Here is an 18,353-nt window from a genome sequence, read left to right as displayed (position 1 = left end):
TTCTTTTTTTTTCTCTTCTTTTTTTGAAAAATTCTAAAATGGCTGCCAAAAACAACACTGGTTGTGCTAAAGTCAACTGACATAGTGATGACGTTTGTGCTTCCCAGTCAGAAAGCGAGCGTGCTGCAGCGTTCTGCACGAGTTGCAAACAATACTTTCATGATTTGTCAATGCCAAAGAAAAGGGAGTTGCAGTAATCCAGCTGTGAGGTGATTCAAAACATGCATTACCCTCTCCAGACCTCAAGGGGGGGATGTAGCCTTTGACTCTAAGTTGTTACAAACTTTGCCTAATCACAGAATTCAATTCTTCGTGAAACTTGAAAGCATTATTGGAGGTCACACCAAGGTTTTTAACAGATGACTGGATGTTAGGAAAAGATGGACCAAGGGGACCAGAGGGACAGTCTGGGGCATTGTGTCCTAAAATAATGGTTTGTGTCTTGTCATCTCAAATCTATCTATCGATTTTCTACCACTTTATCCTCCACATGAGGTACACGGGGAGCTGAAGCAAACCCCAGCTGACATAGGGCACAAGGCGGAGTCACACCCTGTCCAGCTCAGGGTCAACAATTCACTCTCACAATTATGTCTATGGTTAATTTAGAGTTAAGTTACAGTCCAGTATGCGTGAATGATATGAGCTCAAAATCATCATCTTTCATCATGATATTGCAATAACGATATTTGTGAAGATATTTCACAGAATTAAAGTATTCATTTCGAAACTGAACAATATAGTAAGTTCAGTAAAGATGTATTTATGATGCATAATGACTGTAAACAAACACACAGAAATAACTCGTACCCAGAGAAAACCCACGCACACACACCCTAACACCCTAACCCACAGACGGCCCTCAGTCGAACCACGATCCAAACAGGTGACCGTCTTGCTGTGAGGCATCAATGCTGGTGCAGGTTTAAAATGAAGCTCAAAAGAGGGCGTGAACAGCTGCTCACATTTCTTAAATTAATTGAATGCTGAGTGAATTTTCAGCAACATTGTAGCTCACAGGGGAGCCTTCTACTTTCAGTGTTGCCTTCATTTTCTCATTATTCACAGAGCAGAGCACTGAGTGCTGTGTTCCTGACGAAGGTGGGAGCTGAGGACATCCCAACATGATGGCTGAAAACTGGGGATTGAACAGGAACAGGAAATGTTTTCTCTGTTTGTCCTTGTGTGATAATGACATCATGAATATTTCAGCTGAACTTTACTGTATTAAAGGGATCGTTCTGGTATTTCAAAGTGGGGATGTGTGAGGAGCAGACACCTGCAGCCAGACCCCAGGCTCCCGCTCAGAGAAAACATGGCTGCCAGCAAGGTCACCAGGAAAAACAGACTGTACTCACAGCTTTGATGCACACTTGCATACTATTTCTGTTGTTTCTTTTGTAAAAAGCTCACTCTCCTGCACCAAGGTAATATGTGTTTTTAGCTTGTGAGGAGGTGAACATTTGAAGTCCCTGAGGGTCAATTTCCTTTACAGCAGTCAATAATTTAAAAACACAGATAGACAAAGCCATACAAATAGATACCAATGAAACACATGGTTACTGTTATAATGACAAAGGGCAGGTCTTATTTTAGTGATTTTGTGTAACTGAGTTAAATCTGAACAAAGCACTTATAATAAAAACATATTTGAACTGACTGTTGGAGGTAGCAGTGGATCAACAACTGCTCTGAGCTATGATGTAGTGGTGTGTGCGTGTGTGTGTGTGTGAGTGAGTGTGTTGCAGTTGCCCCATAGGATTACATTGTAGTGATTGCTGCCGTGTTGCAGCTGCTGGCAGAGCCAATCTACGAAGCCAGATTTAATCGTTTGTGTGAGTACTTTCCCCTCACACAACCACATTTATAACAGAAGATCATCATACTTCCGCTATACAATGATTTATTTAGAGTATTTTGTTAACTGGCTAAAAAAGTCTGTTGTGACCTGTGGCAGCCATGTTTCCACTGAAAGTTTCCAGTTACAGGGCAATGCCACAGTGCAGACTGTAGTACATTTTCATTTGCCTTTCAAGACACTGGGGACATTTAATACTAACTAAAAACCGGTCATATATTTAAAATTCAATTCAATAAACAATCAATATAAAGAAGTGGGAACAATAAAACCATTGGGTAAAGTGTGTTGAATTAGGAAAGGTGTGTTTTTGTGATACAAAACTAGTTGGTGAGGTGTATCATTGCAGGCGTAATGGTCGTCTCAAAGTGCAAAAAACAAAAAGGTGCACAAAATTAGCAACAGCATTTGTTTCACTAAGAAATAAGTGTGACATGTGATGCATGAACTTCTCAAAGTGCACATTGACAGAAGTTAGGACCATGGTGGAAAAGGGCTTGAAATGGTAGTTCAGTTTTTTTGATGGAGGACTATACTGTATGAGGTACTTGCATATAGAGCTGTGTGCATGACTCTGACTGTGTAATAGCAAATGTGTCGTTTAAAGCGTCATCTTAGAATTATCCTCTCAGTGATTGGCAGTGAAAGGACTGAAAAACAACAATGAGCAAAAATGATGTTATGATGCAGAGACCAGCTTTTCTCCCAGAGCGGTGTGACATGGATCAGTGCTGATAAAAAGCCTAAAATGGTTGTAGCATTTCCATATGTATAGAAAAAACAATAACAATAATCAAAGAAAAGAAAATATTTGCAGCTACGGTTGCCATGGCACAGGACAGTAGACACACAACCCAGTTAACTCTATCACCCCACAGTCACAACAAATGACCTGCACTTTGTCTTGTCTGACATACAGAGGCCATGGAGAGGATGGATCACACAGTGTTTCCTCTAAATGGAGTGATTTTTCACATGATCATTAACATCAACAGGCTGAGTATTGCCCTCAATAATACAAGCTTGTTTTCTGGAGGGATCACTGAACCACATACCCTCACCTCTCAAACCCTCTCAGAGCTGGCCTAAGTGATGCTCTGTATTCAAGTGATCAGCACCTCAAGCAAGTATGCATTCAGCTCAGAGCACAGAGAAACAGCTTTAATCCTGGAACTGTCAAATCTAGTATGTTTTTGTACAAATCCAAGGCACTGACTATTTTGTTCACTGGCTGATGGAGATGAGTCTGGTTCAAGTGCCTTTCAGGTTGAGCTGTGATCTTTAAGAAATTCAACATCATAGAGAGTGGGAAGCACCAGGTACATTACTTAACCTCTGAAGCTCATGTGCTTGTTTCAAAAGAAAAGACTGTAAACCAGTGTGCATCCTTTTCATGATATTCCACGATCAACCAAGATATATCTCCCTCGGTCTGTCACTCATTATCTTCTGTAGAATTTGTTCACTAGGCCAATCTTGCGGCCACCAAAGGTACCTTCAGAAGCCTGGGTAGCTCAGTCGGTAGAGCATCACACTTTTAATCTGAGGGTCTAGGGTTCAAGTCCCTATTCAGGCGCTGCTGTGCTCTTTAAGAAATTCTACTTCACAGTACAGGCCAAAAGACCTTCAAGAGAGCCCATCATGCTGCGGGAACTCATGTCCCCCATCACAATATGTGCTGCACTCACCTTGAAAACGGTTCAAATTAAGAGTTCTAGAGTCAGAGTGCTTGTTTCAAGAGACAAGACAGCCAAAAAGACTGTAGACCAGTGTGCATCCTTTTCATGATATTCCACGATCAACCAAGATATATCTCCCTCTGTCACTCATTATCTTCTGTAGAATTTGTTCACTAGGCCAATTTTGCGGTCACCAAGAGCACTTTCTGAATCCTGGGTAGCTCAGTTGGTAGAGCATCAAACTTTTAATCTGAGGGTCTAGGGTTCAAGTCCCTATTCAGGCGCTGCTGTGCTTTTTAAGAAATTCTATTACACAGTACAGGCCAAAAGACCTTCAAGAGAGCCCATCATGCTCTCTTGAGCTGTGATCTTTAAGAAATTCAACATCATAGAGAGTGGGAAGCACCAGGTACATTACTTAACCTCTGAAGCTCATGTGCTTGTTTCAAAAGAAAAGACTGTAGACCAGTGTGCATCCTTTTCAAGATATTCCAAGATCAACCACAACTCCCTCGATCTGTAGAATTTGTTCACCAGGCAAATTTTGCCTGCCATGTGCTTGTTTCAAAAGAAAAGACTGTAGACCAGTGTGCAGCCTTATCATGATATTCCACAATCAACCAAGATATATCTCCCTCGTTCTGTCACTCATTATCTTCTGTAGAATTTGTTCACTAGGTGAATTTTGCGACCACCAAATGCACCTTCCGAATCCTGGGTAGCTCAGTCGGTAGAGCATCAGACTTTTAATCTGAGGGTCTAGGGTTCAAGTCCCTATTCAGGCGCTGCTGTGCTTCTTAAGAAATTCTACTTCACAGTACAGGCCAAAAGACCTTCGAGAGCCCATCATGCTGCGGGAACTCATGTCCCCCATCACAATATGTGCTGCACTCACCTTGAAAACTGTTCAAATTAAGAGTTCTGGAGTCAGAGTGCTTATTTCAAGAGAAAAGACAGCCAAAAAGACTGTAGACCAGTGTGCATCCTTTTCAAGATATTCCACGATCAACCACAACTCCCTCGATCTGTAGAATTTGTTCACCAGGCAAATTTTGCGGCCACCAAAAGCACCTTCCGAAGCCTGGGTAGCTCAGTCGGTAGAGCATCAGACTTTTAATCTGAGGGTCTAGGGTTCAATTCCCTACTCAGGCGGTGATGTGTTATTTAAGAATTTCTACATCACAGTACAGGCAAAAAGACCTTCAAGCTGCGGGAACTCATGTCCCCCATCACAATATGTGCTGCACTCACCTTGAAAACGGTTCAAATTAAGTCACATTGCTTCTTTCAAAGCACTTTGACAGCCAAAAAGACTGTAGACCAGTGTGCATCCTTTCCATGATATTCCACAATCAACCAAGATATATCTCCCACAGTCTGTCACTTATTATCTTCTGGCAAAAAGACCTTCAAGCTGCGGGAACTCATGTCCCCCATCACAATATGTGCTGCACTCACCCTGAAAACGGTTCAAAAGACTGTAAACCACTGTGCAGCCTTATCATGATATTCCACGATCAACCAAGATATATCTCCCTCGGTCTATCACTCATTATCTTCTGTAGAATTTGTTGACTAGGCGAATTTTGCGACCACCAAAAGCACCTTCCGAAGCCTGGGTAGCTCAGTCGGTAGAGCATCAGACTTTTAATCTGAGGGTCTAGGGTTCAAGTCCCTATTCAGGCGGAGATGTGTTTTATTTAAGAATTTCTACTTCACAGTACAGGCCAAAAGACCTTCAAGAGAGCCCATCATGCTGCGGGAACTCATGTCCCCCATCACAATATGGGCTGCACTCACCTTGAAAACGGTTAAAATTAAGAGTTCTAGAGTCAGAGTGCTTGTTTCAAGAGACAATACAGCCAAAAAGACTGTAGACCAGTGTGCATCCTTTTCATGATATTCCACGATCAACCAAGATATATCTCCCACGGTCTGTCACTCATTATCTTCTGTAGAATTTGTTCACTAGGCGAATTTTGCGGCCACCAAAAGCACCTTCCGAAGCCTGGGTAGCTCAGTCGGTAGAGCATCAGACTTTTAATCTGAGGGTCTAGGGTTCAAGTCCCTATTCAGGCGGAGATTTGTTATTTAAAAATTTCTACTTCACAGTACAGGCCAAAAGACCTTCAAGAGAGCCCATCATGCTGCGGAAACTCATGTCCCCCATCACAATATGGGCTGCACTCACCTTGAAAACGGTTCAAATTAAGAGTTCCAGAGTCAGAGTGCTTGTTTCAAGAGACAATACAGCCAAAAAGACTGTAGACCAGTGTGCATCCTTTTCATGATATTCCACGATCAACCAAGATATATCTCCCTCGGTCTGTCACTCATTATCATCTGTAGAATCTGTTCACTAGGTGAATTTTGCGACCACCAAATGCACCTTCCGAATCCTGGGTAGCTCAGTCGGTAGAGCATCAGACTTTTAATCTGAGGGTCTAGGGTTCAAGTCCCTATTCAGGCGCTGCTGTGCTTCTTAAGAAATTCTACTTCACAGTACAGGCCAAAAGACCTTCGAGAGCCCATCATGCTGCGGGAACTCATGTCCCCCATCACAATATGTGCTGCACTCACCTTGAAAACTGTTCAAATTAAGAGTTCTGGAGTCAGAGTGCTTATTTCAAGAGAAAAGACAGCCAAAAAGACTGTAGACCAGTGTGCATCCTTTTCAAGATATTCCACGATCAACCACAACTCCCTCGATCTGTAGAATTTGTTCACCAGGCAAATTTTGCGGCCACCAAAAGCACCTTCCGAAGCCTGGGTAGCTCAGTCGGTAGAGCATCAGACTTTTAATCTGAGGGTCTAGGGTTCAATTCCCTACTCAGGCGGTGATGTGTTATTTAAGAATTTCTACATCACAGTACAGGCAAAAAGACCTTCAAGCTGCGGGAACTCATGTCCCCCATCACAATATGTGCTGCACTCACCTTGAAAACGGTTCAAATTAAGTCACATTGCTTCTTTCAAAGCACTTTGACAGCCAAAAAGACTGTAGACCAGTGTGCATCCTTTCCATGATATTCCACAATCAACCAAGATATATCTCCCACAGTCTGTCACTTATTATCTTCTGTAGAATTTGTTGACTAGGCGAATTTTGCGACCACCAAATGCACCTTCCGAAGCCTGGGTAGCTCAGTCGGTAGAGCATCAGACTTTTAATCTGAGGGTCTAGGGTTCAAGTCCCTATTCAGGCGGTGATGTGTTATTTAAGAATTTCTACATCACAGTACAGGCAAAAAGACCTTCAAGCTGCGGGAACTCATGTCCCCCATCACAATATGTGCTGCACTCACCCTGAAAACGGTTCAAAAGACTGTAAACCACTGTGCAGCCTTATCATGATATTCCACGATCAACCAAGATATATCTCCCTCGGTCTATCACTCATTATCTTCTGTAGAATTTGTTGACTAGGCGAATTTTGCGACCACCAAATGCACCTTCCGAAGCCTGGGTAGCTCAGTCGGTAGAGCATCAGACTTTTAATCTGAGGGTCTAGGGTTCAAGTCCCTATTCAGGCGGAGATTTGTTATTTAAGAATTTCTACTTCACAGTACAGGCCAAAAGACCTTCAAGAGAGCCCATCATGCTGCGGGAACTCATGTCCCCCATCACAATATGGGCTGCACTCACCTTGAAAACGGTTAAAATTAAGAGTTCTAGAGTCAGAGTGCTTGTTTCAAGAGACAATACAGCCAAAAAGACTGTAGACCAGTGTGCATCCTTTTCATGATATTCCACGATCAACCAAGATATATCTCCCTCGGTCTGTCACTCATTATCTTCTGTAGAATTTGTTCACTAGGTGAATTTTGCGACCACCAAAAGCACCTTCCAAAGCCTGGGTAGCTCAGTCGGTAGAGCATCAGACTTTTAATCTGAGGGTCTAGGGTTCAAGTCCCTATTCAGGCGGAGATTTGTTATTTAAAAATTTCTACTTCACAGTACAGGCCAAAAGACCTTCAAGAGAGCCCATCATGCTGCGGAAACTCATGTCCCCCATCACAATATGGGCTGCACTCACCTTGAAAACGGTTCAAATTAAGAGTTCCAGAGTCAGAGTGCTTGTTTCAAGAGACAATACAGCCAAAAAGACTGTAGACCAGTGTGCATCCTTTCCATGATATTCCACAATCAACCAAGATATATCTCCCACGGTCTGTCACTTATTATCTTCTGTAGAATTTGTTGACTAGGCGAATTTTGCGACCACCAAATGCACCTTCCGAAGCCTGGGTAGCTCAGTCGGTAGAGCATCAGACTTTTAATCTGAGGGTCTAGGGTTCAAGTCCCTATTCAGGCGGTGATGTGTTATTTAAGAATTTCTACATCACAGTACAGGCAAAAAGACCTTCAAGCTGCGGGAACTCATGTCCCCCATCACAATATGTGCTGCACTCACCCTGAAAACGGTTCAAAAGACTGTAAACCACTATGCAGCCTTATCATGATATTCCACGATCAACCAAGATATATCTCCCTCGGTCTATCACTCATTATCTTCTGTAGAATTTGTTCACTAGGCGAATTTTGCGACCACCAAATGCACCTTCCGAAGCCTGGGTAGCTCAGTCGGTAGAGCATCAGACATTTAATCAGAGGGTCTAGGGTTCAAGTCCCTATTCAGGCGGAGATGTGTTATTTAAGAATTTCTACTTCACAGTACAGGCCAAAAGACCTTCAAGAGAGCCCATCATGCTGCGGGAACTCATGTCCCCCATCACAATATGGGCTGCACTCACCTTGAAAACGGTTAAAATTAAGAGTTCTAGAGTCAGAGTGCTTGTTTCAAGAGACAATACAGCCAAAAAGACTGTAGACCAGTGTGCATCCTTTTCATGATATTCCACGATCAACCAAGATATATCTCCCTCGGTCTGTCACTCATTATCTTCTGTAGAATTTGTTCACTAGGTAAATTTTGCGACCACCAAAAGCACCTTCCGAAGCCTGGGTAGCTCAGTCGGTAGAGCATCAGACTTTTAATCTGAGGGTCTAGGGTTCAAGTCCCTATTCAGGCGGACATTTGTTATTTAAGAATTTCTACTTCACAGTACAGGCCAAAAGACCTTCAAGAGAGCCCATCATGCTGCGGAAACTCATGTCCCCCATCACAATATGTGCTGCACTCACCCTGAAAACGGTTCAAAAGACTGTAGACCAGTGTGCATCCTTTTCAAGATATTCCACGATCAACCACAACTCCCTCGATCCGTAGAATTTGTTCACCAGGCAAATTTTGCGGCCACCAAAAGCACCTTCAGAAGCCTGGGTAGCTCAGTCGGTAGAGCATCAGACTTTTTATCTGAGGGTCTAGGGTTCAGGTCCCTATTCAGGCGGTGATGTGTTATTTAAGAATTTCTACATCACAGTACAGGCAAAAAGACCTTCAAGCTGCGGGAACTCATGTCCCCCATCACAATATGTGCTGCACTCACCTTGAAAACGGTTCAAATTAAGTCAAAGTGCTTGTTTCAAAGCACTTTGACAGCCAAAAAGACTGTAGACCAGTGTGCATCCTTTTCATGATATTCCACAATCAACCAAGATATATCTCCCACGGTCTGTCACTTATTATCTTCTGTAGAATTTGTTCACTAGGCGAATTTTGCGGCCACCAGATGAACCTTCCGAAACCTGGGTAGCTCAGTCGGTAGAACATCAGACTTTTAATCTGAGGGTCTAGGGTTCAAGTCCCTATTCAGGCGCTCTTTAAGAATTTCTACTTCACAGTACAGGCCAAAAGACCTTCAAGCTGCGGGAACTCATGTCCCCCATCACAATATGTGCTGCACTCACCTTGAAAACGGTTCAAATTAAGTCACAATGCTTCTTTCAAAGCACTTTGACAGCCAAAAAGACTGTCGACCAGTGTGCATCCTTTCCATGATATTCCACAATCAACCAAGATATATCTCCCATGGTCTGTCACTTATTATCTTCTGTAGAATTTGTTGACTAGGCGAATTTTGCGACCACCAAATGCACCTTCCGAAGCCTGGGTAGCTCAGTCGGTAGAGCATCAGACTTTTAATCTGAGGGTCTAGGGTTCAAGTCCCTATTCAGGCGGTGATGTGTTATTTAAGAATTTCTACATCACAGTACAGGCAAAAAGACCTTCAAGCTGCGGGAACTCATGTCCCCCATCACAATATGTGCTGCACTCACCCTGAAAACGGTTCAAAAGACTGTAAACCACTGTGCAGCCTTATCATGATATTCCACGATCAACCAAGATATATCTCCCTCGGTCTATCACTCATTATCTTCTGTAGAATTTGTTCACTAGGCGAATTTTGCGACCACCAAATGCACCTTCCGAAGCCTGGGTAGCTCAGTCGGTAGAGCATCAGACTTTTAATCTGAGGGTCTAGGGTTCAAGTCCCTATTCAGGCGGAGATGTGTTATTTAAGAATTTCTACTTCACAGTACAGGCCAAAAGACCTTCAAGAGAGCCCATCATGCTGCGGAAACTCATGTCCCCCATCACAATATGTGCTGCACTCACCCTGAAAACGGTTCAAAAGACTGTAAACCACTGTGCAGCCTTATCATGATATTCCACGATCAACCAAGATATATCTCCCTCGGTCTATCACTCATTATCTTCTGTAGAATTTGTTCACTAGGCGAATTTTGCGACCACCAAATGCACCTTCCGAAGCCTGGGTAGCTCAGTCAGTAGAGCATCAGACTTTTAATCTGAGGGTCTAGGGTTCAAGTCCCTATTCAGGCGGAGATGTGTTATTTAAGAATTTCTACATCACAGTACAGGCAAAAAGACCTTCAAGCTGCGGGAACTCATGTCCCCCATCACAATATGGGCTGCACTCACCTTGAAAACGGTTCAAATTAAGAGTTCTAGAGTCAGAGTGCTTGTTTCAAGAGACAATACAGCCAAAAAGACTGTAGAGCAGTGTGCAGCCTTATCATGATATTCCACGATCAACCAAGATATATCTCCCTCGGTCTGTCACTCATTATCTTCTGTAGAATTTGTTCACTAGGCCAATTGTGCGGTCACCAAGAGCCCTTTCCGAAGCCTGGGTAGCTCAGTCGGTAGAGCATCAGACTTTTAATCTGAGGGTCTAGGGTTCAAGTCCCTATTCAGGCGCTGCTCTGCCTTTTAAGAAATTCTACTTCACAGTACAGGCCAAAAGACCTTCAAGAGAGCCAATCATGCTGCGGGAACTCATGTCCCCCATCACAATATGGGCTGCACTCACCTTGAAAACGGTTCAAATTAAGAGTTCTAGAGTCAGAGTGCTTGTTTCAAGAGACAATACAGCCAAAAAGACTGTAGAGCAGTGTGCAGCCTTATCATGATATTCCACGATCAACCAAGATATATCTCCCTCGGTCTGTCACTCATTATCTTCTGTAGAATTTGTTCACTAGGTGAATTTTGCGACCACCAAATGCACCTTCCGAAGCCTGGGTAGTTCAGTCGGTAGAGCGTCAGACTTTTAATCTGAGGGTCTAGGGTTCAAGTCCTTATTCAGGCGGAGATGTGTTATTTAAGAATTTCTACTTCACAGTACAGGCCAAAAGACCTTCAAGAGAGCCCATCATGCTGCGGGAACTCATGTCCCCCATCACAATATGGGCTGCACTCATCTTGAAAATTTTTCAAATTAAGATTTCGAGAGTCAGAGTGCTTGTTTCAAGAGACAATACAGCCAAAAAGACTGTAGACCAGTGTGCAGCCTTATCATGATATTCCACGATCAACCAAGATATATCTCCCTCGGTCTATCACTCATTATCTTCTGTAGAATTTGTTCACTAGGCGAATTTTGCGACCACCAAATGCACCTTCCGAAGCCTGGGTAGCTCAGTCAGTAGAGCATCAGACTTTTAATGTGAGGGTCTAGGGTTCAAGTCCCTATCCGGCCGGTGATGTGTTATTTAAGAATTTCTACATCACAGTACAGGCAAAAAGACCTTCAAGCTGCGGGAACTCATGTCCCCCATCACAATATGTGCTGCACTCATCTTGAAAACGGTTCAAATTAAGTCAAAGTGCTTGTTTCAAAGCACTTTGACAGCCAAAAAGACTGTAAACCAGTGTGCATCCTTTTCATGATATTCCACGATCAACCGAGATATATCTCCCTCGGTCTGTCACTCATTATCTTCTGTAGAATTTGTTCACTAGGCGAATTTTGCGGCCACCAAAAGCACTTCCCGAAGCCTGGGTAGCTCAGTCGGTAGAGCATCAGACTTTTAATCTGAGGGTCTAGGGTTCAAGTCCCTATCCAGGCGCTGCTGTGCTTTTTAAGAAATTCTACTTCACAGTACAGGCCAAAAGACCTTCAAGAGAGCCCATCATGCTGCGGGAACTCATGTCCCCATCACAATATGTGCTGCACTCATCTTGAAAATTTTTCAAATTAAGATTTCGAGAGTCAGAGTGCTTGTTTCAAGAGACAATACAGCCAAAAAGACTGTAGACCAGTGTGCAGCCTTATCATGATATTCCACGATCAACCAAGATATATCTCCCTCGGTCTATCACTCATTATCTTCTGTAGAATTTGTTCACTAGGCGAATTTTGCGACCACCAAATGCACCTTCCGAAGCCTGGGTAGCTCAGTCAGTAGAGCATCAGACTTTTAATGTGAGGGTCTAGGGTTCAAGTCCCTATTCAGGCGGTGATGTGTTATTTAAGAATTTCTACATCACAGTACAGGCAAAAAGACCTTCAAGCTGCGGGAACTCATGTCCCCCATCACAATATGTGCTGCACTCATCTTGAAAACGGTTCAAATTAAGTCAAAGTGCTTGTTTCAAAGCACTTTGACAGCCAAAAAGACTGTAAACCAGTGTGCATCCTTTTCATGATATTCCACGATCAACCGAGATATATCTCCCTCGGTCTGTCACTCATTATCTTCTGTAGAATTTGTTCACTAGGCGAATTTTGCGGCCACCAAAAGCACCTCCCGAAGCCTGGGTAGCTCAGTCGGTAGAGCATCAGACTTTTAATCTGAGGGTCTAGGGTTCAAGTCCCTATCCAGGCGCTGCTGTGCTTTTTAAGAAATTCTACTTCACAGTACAGGCCAAAAGACCTTCAAGAGAGCCCATCATGCTGCGGGAACTCATGTCCCCATCACAATATGTGCTGCACTCATCTTGAAAATTTTTCAAATTAAGATTTCGAGAGTCAGAGTGCTTGTTTCAAGAGACAATACAGCCAAAAAGACTGTAGACCAGTGTGCAGCCTTATCATGATATTCCACGATCAACCAAGATATATCTCCCTCGGTCTATCACTCATTATCTTCTGTAGAATTTGTTCACTAGGCGAATTTTGCGGCCACCAAAAGCACCTTCCGAAGCCTGGGTAGCTCAGTCGGTAGAGCATCAGACTTTTAATCTGAGGGTCTAGGGTTCAAGTCCCTATTCAGGCGGAGATGTGTTATTTAAGAATTTCTACTTCACAGTACAGGCCAAAAGACCTTCAAAAGAGCCCATCATGCTGCGGGAACTCATGTCCCCCATCACAATATGTGCTGCACTCACCTTGAAAACGGTTCAAAAGACTGTAAACCACTGTGCAGCCTTATCATGATATTCCACGATCAACCAAGATATATCTCCCTCGGTCTGTCGCTCATTATCTTCTATAGAATTTGTTCACTAGGCCAATTGTGCGGTCACCAAGAGCATTTGCTGAAGCCTGGGTAGCTCAGTCGGTAGAGCATCAGACTTTTAATATGAGGGTCTAGGGTTCAAGTCCCTATTCAGGCGCTGTTCTGCCTTTTAAGAAATTCTACTTCACAGTACAGGCCAAAAGACCTTCAAGAGAGCCCATCATGCTGCGGGAACTCATGTCCCCCATCACAATATGTGCTGCACTCACCTTGAAAACGGTTCAAAAGACTGTAAACCACTGTGCATCCTTTTCATGATATTCCACGATCAACCAAGATATATCTCCCTCGGTCTGTCACTCATTATCTTCTGTAGAATTTGTTCACTAGGTGAATTTTGCGACCACCAAATGCACCTTCCGAAGCCTGGGTAGCTCAGTTGGTAGAGCATCAGACTTTTAATCTGAGGGACTAGGGTTCAAGTCCCTATTCAGGCGGAGATTTGTTATTTAAGAATTTCTACTTCACAGTACAGGCCAAAAGACCTTCAAGAGAGCCCATCATGCTGCGGAAACTCATGTCCCCCATCACAATATGTGCTGCACTCACCCTGAAAACGGTTCAAAAGACTGTAAACCACTGTGCAGCCTTATCATGATATTCCACGATCAACCAAGATATATCTCCCTCGGTCTATCACTCATTATCTTCTGTAGAATTTGTTCACTAGGCGAATTTTGCGACCACCAAATGCACCTTCCGAAGCCTGGGTAGCTCAGTCGGTAGAGCATCAGACTTTTAATCTGAGGGTCTAGGGTTCAAGTCCCTATTCAGGCGGAGATGTGTTATTTAAGAATTTCTACATCACAGTACAGGCAAAAAGACCTTCAAGCTGCGGGAACTCATGTCCCCCATCACAATATGGGCTGCACTCACCTTGAAAACGGTTCAAATTAAGAGTTCTAGAGTCAGAGTGCTTGTTTCAAGAGACAATACAGCCAAAAAGACTGTAGAGCAGTGTGCAGCCTTATCATGATATTCCACGATCAACCAAGATATATCTCCCTCGGTCTGTCACTCATTATCTTCTGTAGAATTTGTTCACTAGGTGAATTTTGCGACCACCAAATGCACCTTCCGAAGCCTGGGTAGCTCAGTCGGTAGAGCGTCAGACTTTTAATCTGAGGGTCTAGGGTTCAAGTCCTTATTCAGGCGGAGATGTGTTCTTTAAGAATTTCTACTTCACAGTACAGGCCAAAAGACCTTCAAGAGAGCCCATCATGCTGCGGGAACTCATGTCCCCCATCACAATATGTGCTGCACTCACCTTGAAAACGGTTAAAATTAAGAGTTCTAGAGTCAGAGTGCTTGTTTCAAGAGACAATACAGCCAAAAAGACTGTAGACCAGTGTGCATCCTTTTCATGATATTCCACGATCAACCAAGATATATCTCCCTCGGTCTGTCACTCATTATCATCTGTAGAATCTGTTCACTAGGTGAATTTTGCGACCACCAAAAGCACCTTCCGAAGCCTGGGTAGCTCAGTCGGTAGAGCATCAGACTTTTAATCTGAGGGTCTAGGGTTCAAGTCCCTATTCAGGCGGAGATTTGTTATTTAAGAATTTCTACTTCACAGTACAGGCCAAAAGACCTTCAAGAGAGCCCATCATGCTGCGGGAACTCATGTCCCCCATCACAATATGGGCTGCACTCACCTTGAAAACGGTTAAAATTAAGAGTTCTAGAGTCAGAGTGCTTGTTTCAAGAGACAATACAGCCAAAAAGACTGTAGACCAGTGTGCATCCTTTTCATGATATTCCACGATCAACCAAGATATATCTCCCTCGGTCTGTCACTCATTATCTTCTGTAGAATTTGTTCACTAGGTGAATTTTGCGACCACCAAAAGCACCTTCCGAAGCCTGGGTAGCTCAGTCGGTAGAGCATCAGACTTTTAATCTGAGGGTCTAGGGTTCAAGTCCCTATTCAGGCGGAGATGTGTTATTTAAGAATTTCTACTTCACAGTACAGGCCAAAAGACCTTCAAGAGAGCCCATCATGCTGCGGGAACTCATGTCCCCCATCACAATATGTGCTGCACTCACCTTGAAAACGGTTAAAATTAAGAGTTCTAGAGTCAGAGTGCTTGTTTCAAGAGACAATACAGCCAAAAAGACTGTAGACCAGTGTGCATCCTTTTCATGATATTCCACGATCAACCAAGATATATCTCCCTCGGTCTGTCACTCATTATCATCTGTAGAATCTGTTCACTAGGTGAATTTTGCGACCACCAAAAGCACCTTCCGAAGCCTGGGTAGCTCAGTCGGTAGAGCATCAGACTTTTAATCTGAGGGTCTAGGGTTCAAGTCCCTATTCAGGCGGAGATTTGTTATTTAAGAATTTCTACTTCACAGTACAGGCCAAAAGACCTTCAAGAGAGCCCATCATGCTGCGGGAACTCATGTCCCCCATCACAATATGGGCTGCACTCACCTTGAAAACGGTTAAAATTAAGAGTTCTAGAGTCCGAAGCCAACATCACAGCACCTCAAGCTGCGGGAACTCATGTCCCCCATCACAATATGGGCTGCACTCACCTCGAAAACGGTTCAAATTAAGAGTTCTAGAGTCAGAGTGCTTGTTTCAAGAGACAATACAGCCAAAAAGACTGTAGAGCAGTGTGCAGCCTTATCATGATATTCCACGATCAACCAAGATATATCTCCCTCGGTCTGTCACTCATTATCTTCTGCACCTTCCGAAGCCTGGGTAGCTCAGTCGGTAGAGCATCAGACTTTTAATCTGAGGGTCTAGGGTTCAAGTCCCTATTCAGGCGGAGATTTGTTATTTAAGAATTTCTACTTCACAGTACAGGCCAAAAGACCTTCAAGAGAGCCCATCATGCTGCGGGAACTCATGTCCCCATCACAATATGTGCTGCACTCATCTTGAAAATTTTTCAAATTAAGATTTCGAGAGTCAGAGTGCTTGTTTCAAGAGACAATACAGCCAAAAAGACTGTAGACCAGTGTGCAGCCTTATCATGATATTCCACGATCAACCAAGATATATCTCCCTCGGTCTATCACTCATTATCTTCTGTAGAATTTGTTCACTAGGCGAATTTTGCGACCACCAAATGCACCTTCCGAAGCCTGGGTAGCTCAGTCAGTAGAGCATCAGACTTTTAATGTGAGGGTCTAGGGTTCAAGTCCCTATCCGGCCGGTGATGTGTTATTTAAGAATTTCTACATCACAGTACAGGCAAAAAGACCTTCAAGCTGCGGGAACTCATGTCCCCCATCACAATATGTGCTGCACTCATCTTGAAAACGGTTCAAATTAAGTCAAAGTGCTTGTTTCAAAGCACTTTGACAGCCAAAAAGACTGTAAACCAGTGTGCATCCTTTTCATGATATTCCACGATCAACCGAGATATATCTCCCTCGGTCTGTCACTCATTATCTTCTGTAGAATTTGTTCACTAGGCGAATTTTGCGGCCACCAAAAGCACCTCCCGAAGCCTGGGTAGCTCAGTCGGTAGAGCATCAGACTTTTAATCTGAGGGTCTAGGGTTGAAGTCCCTATCCAGGCGCTGCTGTGCTTTTTAAGAAATTCTACTTCACAGTACAGGCCAAAAGACCTTCAAGAGAGCCCATCATGCTGCGGGAACTCATGTCCCCATCACAATATGTGCTGCACTCATCTTGAAAATTTTTCAAATTAAGATTTCAAGAGTCAGAGTGCTTGTTTCAAGAGACAATACAGCCAAAAAGACTGTAGACCAGTGTGCAGCCTTATCCAGTGTGCAGCCTTATCATGATATTCCACGATCAACCAAGATATATCTCCCTCGGTCTATCACTCATTATCTTCTGTAGAATTTGTTCACTAGGCGAATTTTGCGACCACCAAATGCACCTTCCGAAGCCTGGGTAGCTCAGTCGGTAGAGCATCAGACTTTTAATCTGAGGGTCTAGGGTTCAAGTCCCTATTCAGGCGGTGATGTGTTATTTAACAATTTCTACTTCACAGTACAGGCAAAAAGACCTTCAAGCTGCGGGAACTCATGTCCCCCATCACAATATGTGCTGCACTCACCTTGAAAACGGGTCAAAAGACTGTAAACCACTGTGCAGCCTTATCATGATATTCCACGATCAACCAAGATATATCTCCCTCGGTCTATCACTCATTATCTTCTGTAGAATTTGTTCACTAGGCGAATTTTGCGGCCACCAAAAGCACCTTCCGAAGCCTGGGTAGCTCAGTCGGTAGAGCATCAGACTTTTAATCTGAGGGTCTAGGGTTCAAGTCCCTATTCAGGCGCTGCTCTGCCTTTTAAGAAATTCTACTTCACAGTACAGGCCAAAAGACCTTCAAGAGAGCCCATCATGCTGCGGGAACTCATGTCCCCCATCACAATATGTGCTGCACTCACCTTGAAAACGGTTCAAAAGACTGTAAACCACTGTGCATCCTTTTCATGATATTCCACGATCAACCAAGATATATCTCCCTCGGTCTGTCACTCATTATCTTCTGTAGAATTTGTTCACTAGGTGAATTTTGCGACCACCAAATGCACCTTCCGAAGCCTGGGTAGCTCAGTTGGTAGAGCATCAGACTTTTAATCTGAGGGACTAGGGTTCAAGTCCCTATTCAGGCGGAGATTTGTTATTTAAGAATTTCTACTTCACAGTACAGGCCAAAAGACCTTCAAGAGAGCCCATCATGCTGCGGAAACTCATGTCCCCCATCACAATATGTGCTGCACTCACCCTGAAAACGGTTCAAAAGACTGTAAACCACTGTGCAGCCTTATCATGATATTCCACGATCAACCAAGATATATCTCCCTCGGTCTATCACTCATTATCTTCTGTAGAATTTGTTCACTAGGCGAATTTTGCGACCACCAAATGCACCGTCCGAAGCCTGGGTAGCTCAGTCGGTAGAGCATCAGACTTTTAATCTGAGGGTCTAGGGTTCAAGTCCCTATTCAGGCGGAGATGTGTTATTTAAGAATTTCTACATCACAGTACAGGCAAAAAGACCTTCAAGCTGCGGGAACTCATGTCCCCCATCACAATATGGGCTGCACTCACCTTGAAAACGGTTCAAATTAAGAGTTCTAGAGTCAGAGTGCTTGTTTCAAGAGACAATACAGCCAAAAAGACTGTAGAGCAGTGTGCAGCCT

At 43.6% G+C, this 18,353-nt stretch overlaps 25 non-coding genes across 25 annotated transcripts; all 25 read left to right on the top strand.

The window, feature by feature from the left end:
• Positions 1-4,616: 4,616 nt before the first annotated feature.
• On the top strand, positions 4,617-4,689 carry trnak-uuu. Its single transcript has one exon. It is a non-coding gene; the product is annotated as a tRNA-Lys (tRNA).
• A 461-nt stretch (positions 4,690-5,150) lies between these two features.
• Positions 5,151-5,223, top strand: trnak-uuu. The gene has a single exon. It is a non-coding gene; the product is annotated as a tRNA-Lys (tRNA).
• A 320-nt stretch (positions 5,224-5,543) lies between these two features.
• trnak-uuu lies at positions 5,544-5,616 on the top strand. Its single transcript has one exon. It is a non-coding gene; the product is annotated as a tRNA-Lys (tRNA).
• A 685-nt stretch (positions 5,617-6,301) lies between these two features.
• On the top strand, positions 6,302-6,374 carry trnak-uuu. The gene has a single exon. It is a non-coding gene; the product is annotated as a tRNA-Lys (tRNA).
• A 296-nt stretch (positions 6,375-6,670) lies between these two features.
• Positions 6,671-6,743, top strand: trnak-uuu. Its single transcript has one exon. It is a non-coding gene; the product is annotated as a tRNA-Lys (tRNA).
• Positions 6,744-6,997: 254 nt separating this feature from the next.
• Positions 6,998-7,070, top strand: trnak-uuu. Its single transcript has one exon. It is a non-coding gene; the product is annotated as a tRNA-Lys (tRNA).
• Positions 7,071-7,388: 318 nt separating this feature from the next.
• On the top strand, positions 7,389-7,461 carry trnak-uuu. Its single transcript has one exon. It is a non-coding gene; the product is annotated as a tRNA-Lys (tRNA).
• Positions 7,462-7,779: 318 nt separating this feature from the next.
• Positions 7,780-7,852, top strand: trnak-uuu. The gene has a single exon. It is a non-coding gene; the product is annotated as a tRNA-Lys (tRNA).
• A 645-nt stretch (positions 7,853-8,497) lies between these two features.
• Positions 8,498-8,570, top strand: trnak-uuu. Its single transcript has one exon. It is a non-coding gene; the product is annotated as a tRNA-Lys (tRNA).
• Positions 8,571-9,545: 975 nt separating this feature from the next.
• On the top strand, positions 9,546-9,618 carry trnak-uuu. The gene has a single exon. It is a non-coding gene; the product is annotated as a tRNA-Lys (tRNA).
• A 254-nt stretch (positions 9,619-9,872) lies between these two features.
• On the top strand, positions 9,873-9,945 carry trnak-uuu. Its single transcript has one exon. It is a non-coding gene; the product is annotated as a tRNA-Lys (tRNA).
• A 645-nt stretch (positions 9,946-10,590) lies between these two features.
• On the top strand, positions 10,591-10,663 carry trnak-uuu. The gene has a single exon. It is a non-coding gene; the product is annotated as a tRNA-Lys (tRNA).
• Positions 10,664-11,741: 1,078 nt separating this feature from the next.
• trnak-uuu lies at positions 11,742-11,814 on the top strand. Its single transcript has one exon. It is a non-coding gene; the product is annotated as a tRNA-Lys (tRNA).
• A 686-nt stretch (positions 11,815-12,500) lies between these two features.
• On the top strand, positions 12,501-12,573 carry trnak-uuu. Its single transcript has one exon. It is a non-coding gene; the product is annotated as a tRNA-Lys (tRNA).
• A 317-nt stretch (positions 12,574-12,890) lies between these two features.
• trnak-uuu lies at positions 12,891-12,963 on the top strand. Its single transcript has one exon. It is a non-coding gene; the product is annotated as a tRNA-Lys (tRNA).
• Positions 12,964-13,570: 607 nt separating this feature from the next.
• On the top strand, positions 13,571-13,643 carry trnak-uuu. Its single transcript has one exon. It is a non-coding gene; the product is annotated as a tRNA-Lys (tRNA).
• Positions 13,644-13,910: 267 nt separating this feature from the next.
• trnak-uuu lies at positions 13,911-13,983 on the top strand. The gene has a single exon. It is a non-coding gene; the product is annotated as a tRNA-Lys (tRNA).
• A 696-nt stretch (positions 13,984-14,679) lies between these two features.
• Positions 14,680-14,752, top strand: trnak-uuu. Its single transcript has one exon. It is a non-coding gene; the product is annotated as a tRNA-Lys (tRNA).
• A 318-nt stretch (positions 14,753-15,070) lies between these two features.
• On the top strand, positions 15,071-15,143 carry trnak-uuu. Its single transcript has one exon. It is a non-coding gene; the product is annotated as a tRNA-Lys (tRNA).
• A 318-nt stretch (positions 15,144-15,461) lies between these two features.
• trnak-uuu lies at positions 15,462-15,534 on the top strand. The gene has a single exon. It is a non-coding gene; the product is annotated as a tRNA-Lys (tRNA).
• Positions 15,535-15,916: 382 nt separating this feature from the next.
• trnak-uuu lies at positions 15,917-15,989 on the top strand. Its single transcript has one exon. It is a non-coding gene; the product is annotated as a tRNA-Lys (tRNA).
• A 1,093-nt stretch (positions 15,990-17,082) lies between these two features.
• trnak-uuu lies at positions 17,083-17,155 on the top strand. The gene has a single exon. It is a non-coding gene; the product is annotated as a tRNA-Lys (tRNA).
• A 254-nt stretch (positions 17,156-17,409) lies between these two features.
• Positions 17,410-17,482, top strand: trnak-uuu. The gene has a single exon. It is a non-coding gene; the product is annotated as a tRNA-Lys (tRNA).
• Positions 17,483-17,749: 267 nt separating this feature from the next.
• On the top strand, positions 17,750-17,822 carry trnak-uuu. The gene has a single exon. It is a non-coding gene; the product is annotated as a tRNA-Lys (tRNA).
• A 267-nt stretch (positions 17,823-18,089) lies between these two features.
• On the top strand, positions 18,090-18,162 carry trnak-uuu. The gene has a single exon. It is a non-coding gene; the product is annotated as a tRNA-Lys (tRNA).
• The last annotated feature ends 191 nt before the right edge of the window (positions 18,163-18,353 follow it).

This window comes from Solea senegalensis, unplaced genomic scaffold (assembly GCF_019176455.1).
Source record: "Solea senegalensis isolate Sse05_10M unplaced genomic scaffold, IFAPA_SoseM_1 scf7180000015422, whole genome shotgun sequence".
In the NCBI taxonomy this organism is placed as follows: domain Eukaryota; kingdom Metazoa; phylum Chordata; class Actinopteri; order Pleuronectiformes; family Soleidae; genus Solea; species Solea senegalensis.
Note: the sequence above shows the minus strand (reverse complement) of the source record. Positions and strands in the feature narration are given on the sequence as shown.